Raw genomic sequence first — 3,984 nt, forward strand, 5'->3', positions numbered from 1 at the left:
TGTCTTTTATTTTTATTTTTTTTTAAATATATTTTACTCGAGGTTTTACAGAGAGGAAAGGAGAGAGATAGAGAGTTAGAAACATCGATGAGAGAAACATCGATCAGCTGCCTCCTGCACACCTCCTACTGGGGATGTGCCCGCAACCCAGATACATGCCCTTGACCGGAATCGAACCTGGGACCTTTCAGTCCGCAGGCTGACGCTCTATCCACTGAGCCAAACCAGTTCTGGCCGTTTTGTCTTTTAGTTGTATTTTTGAATTTGTTGTGGGAGGCAGCAATTTTCGGTGTTTACCTATGCCGCCATCTTGGTTTCTCTCAATAAAATATATTAAAAAAAAAATAAAATAAAAGCTTCTCTCCTCCAAGCAAGGCTGAGGCCACAGCTCCCATTCCTTTTCAGGTGTTATTAACTCAGTTCAGTCCCTAGCACCTAAATTTGGCTCCTCTAAGATCCCCACGGACTCCAGGCTTCCAATTTACACCTAAGCGCTTCGGCTGTTGTTTTTCTCTTCATTTCTGCCACTGAGGACTTCCCTTTCTTTTGTGCAGGGACAGCATACATGAAATAAATATTTATTTTGTGACAGTTTCCTCAACATTTCTGTGACTCCATAATGGGAAAGGGTCTATTTGCCATGTTGCAGACCGCCTGATGAATTTTGATATGTGGCAGGGAGCCTTCCTGCGGTCCTGGCAGGAGGTTGCTATGCTGAGATCTGTCCTTAGGAACATGTCCTGAAGGCAGGGAGACAAGAGGGTGAGCAGGGTGCCTTTTGACTGATGTGCATACTCTTGACACCATTGGTCTGAACGGACATCCTATCACCGCAGCAGCCCCATTCTGCTATGGGCATTCTTCCCATCTCTTGATAATCCCCTGCTTTGGCCCAGTCTCCTTGCTGACACCAGCATGGACCAGGCTCTCGTCCAGCTCCAAGTGTGTACTTCTTGCTGGATGAGGCAGAGTGTACAAGGGAACCAGCAGGTAGCTCTGAGAGTGCTAACAGCCCCAAATCCTTGAAGGCAGGTGTCTCTAGTCAAAATAAGCCCCAGAAAGTCTCCTTCTATTATGCCCCTGGATAAGATTTGGGAAGAAGGACAACAAAGCAAAATATCCTAAGACCCATGCCCAGTTAGGGTTGACCACCATTCCCTGATGGTCCATCTTCTGCCGGGGGAGAATGAACATCAAATTAGTCACGTAGAATTACCTGTGGTGAGTTCCGGAATGTGAAATATACAAGTCTCTGGATGGAAGGTGGGGTTTGAGAGCCTCAGAGTCCAAGGGCAACTCTGACAGCCTTCCACCTCACTGGCTTCTGAGATGTTTGCTTCTCACGGGATTCAAGGTTCTGTGGCCCTGTCCTGGGACTTCTGATGCCCCTGCTTTTGTGCTCTGACCCATCAAGCTTCCACGGGAGCTGGAGGTCCTTGTAGTGATAGTGAGGACCCCAACAGTGGCAGCCGTCCTCCAGGTCACACAAACTTATGGAAGCCTCCCTACACCCTCATGGTTCCTTAGGCTTAGGATGTTTTCCTGTTCAAATTCTGTCCACTATTACAGGACCTTCAGCTTTGTGCAGTGGCAGTATCGTAGCCAATGAGGTTTATCTGAGGTGTGATTATTGCTATTATAAATAAATAAATAAATAACCTTCAGATCCCACCTCTGCAGGAAGCTTTACCGGCACACTGAAGCCATGTTTATCCTCCCCCCGAACATCCATGCCTGAACTGGGACACTTCCACCTGTTGGTATGTGGTCTCCCCAGATATGGTGTAAATTCCAAGTGATGAAGTTTTCCTTTGGGTCTCTACTATCCTGTTCATTTAAGACATTGAGGGTAAATAATAAATACCTGGGTGAATAATGAAAACAGATTAAATTATTGAACTGGATGTTGTGCAGAGTCCCCAGATCCTCTCAACTGTCTAGAATAAAATTTTAAAAATGAGAACACCAAGAGGCTCATTGGATTGAGAGCCAAAATGGCAGCACAAACGTATACTTCAGGCATCTTCTGTAGTAAAAACAAAACAAAAAAGCCATACATTCTCTTTCTAGAACATGACACACTCAGAACTACCTTTTAGTTTATATAGAAGGGGGGATGCTAAGTGGGGACTGAGTGCGGAAGGGCTGGCACAGGTGGGTAGAGTATGGCGGGAGCCCTTGGAAAGGTTGAGCCCCAAGAGAGGGCCAAGGAGAACAGGTACAGGGCCCAGAGCCAGTGCTCGGAGGAGGGCAAAGGTGCTCTACTTAGCCAGGCGGTGGCCTGGTCTTGCCCGCTCCAGGGCTCCTGTCCTTATTTCTACTTCCAACCTGACACTGATGGATCTGGAGGGAGGGTGGGACCTCATCCTTTTTCAGAATCTTTCCTGAAGACCACAGGAGAGCTTGCCCTCCAGGAAGCAAAAGCGGCAACAGATCAAAGCTAGTTTTTTCTTTCTTTTTTTAAAAAAATATTTTTATTGATTTTTAGAGAGAGAAACATCAATGATAGAGGAACATCATTGATCGGCTGCCTCCTGCACGCGCCATACTGGGGATGGAGCCCACAACCCTGGCATGTGCCCTGACCAGTAATCAAACAAGCGACCTCTTGGTTCCTGGGTCGACACTCAACAGCTAAGCCACACCAGCCAGGCAAAGCTAGCACTTTCTTTTCTTTTTTAAAAAAGATAATTGAAACTATCGTCTTTACATTAAAAAAAATTTTTTTTATTGATTAGGGTATTACAAATGTGTCTTTATCCCCCCATTGTCCCCTCATGCCCCAGTCTTGCCAGCACCCTCATCCCCTGTTGTCTGCGTCCATTGCTTATGCTTATATGCCTGCATACAAGTCCTTTGGTTGATCTCTCCCCCTTACCCCCACCCTCCCCTCCCTTCCCTCTGACGTTTGAGCATCTGATCGATGCTTCTCTGTCTCTAGATCTGTTTTTGTTCATCGGTTTATGTTGTTCATTATAATCCATAAATGAGTGAGATCATGTGATATTTGTCTTTCTCTGACTGACTTATTTCACTTAGCATAATGCTCTCCAGCTCCATCCAGCACTTTCGACTGGGAATTCCACTCCCCTACCTGCTGCCAACTAAATGAGAGGGCAGTCCTTGAAGACAGCTCCAGCCCTTGTCTCCCCAGTGAGGCAGGTCACAGCACTCCAGAACATGGAAGTAGGAGGTGGGGGGCCAATGAAGTGGCTTCTGTCCTGCTCCTCTGCTCAGATACACATTTATGTGTACACACATATGTATATTTCAGAGATACAACACAAGGAACCTTAGGAAAAAATAAGTGGTGATTTCTGTCTTGTTTTCCAAAATGGTGCTCTCTTTTGTAAACACGGTGTAGAGAAAGAATTGTTCTACTTTGGAGAGCACTTCAATTCTTCAAATAAAAGGAGGCATCATGAATATAAATTGTCTCTAGATTATGACCAGAACACCATATCATTCTGCAATTTTGATTCTTTTCTTTGAATTACTCCTTTGAATTTGAGGCTGAGTTTCTGCTTTCTGAGTCACTGATTTTGAATATTTTTCTCCTTCCCCTCTCAATTAGAATCAATCTTTTGGTGAAAGTAGGAACCACGGGGAGTTCCTACTTTCTGTTGAAGATAAAGTTTTGCTTAGATCCTGCTGAGTTTTGATTTTCAGTTATTCATTCTCACAGTTCTACACTCCCTTCCTGCTGGGGTTGGGCTAGTTGTGTTCTTGAAAGTAGACCAGGCCCCATCCTCAACGCGTGGTGGGCCAGGTGTGGGTGGGGCCAGGACCTTGCCTTGCCTTCTGGCCTCAAGTACCCCACCCCAACCTCAGACTGGGAAGGAACGACATTTTGAACAGGACTTGCACTTTTCTAAGAACAACATGACTCCATAGGGTTGGGGGGCGCTACTTCCACAAGCCCAGCACCCGACTTTCCATCAGTATTTGGGAAACCGCCGGAGTGCCCCGTCCGTGCTTTTGTGG

The 3,984-nt window shown here is 46.0% G+C and overlaps 1 pseudogene; it reads left to right on the forward strand.

Annotated features, from left to right (window-relative positions):
* The first annotated feature begins 1,576 nt into the window (after nucleotides 1–1,576).
* LOC111824660 lies at nucleotides 1,577–1,701 on the forward strand (annotated as a pseudogene).
* Nucleotides 1,702–3,984: the final 2,283 nt, after the last annotated feature.

The sequence above is a fragment of the Myotis lucifugus genome, unplaced genomic scaffold (assembly GCF_000147115.1).
Source record: "Myotis lucifugus unplaced genomic scaffold, Myoluc2.0 scaffold_7, whole genome shotgun sequence".
In the NCBI taxonomy this organism is placed as follows: domain Eukaryota; kingdom Metazoa; phylum Chordata; class Mammalia; order Chiroptera; family Vespertilionidae; genus Myotis; species Myotis lucifugus.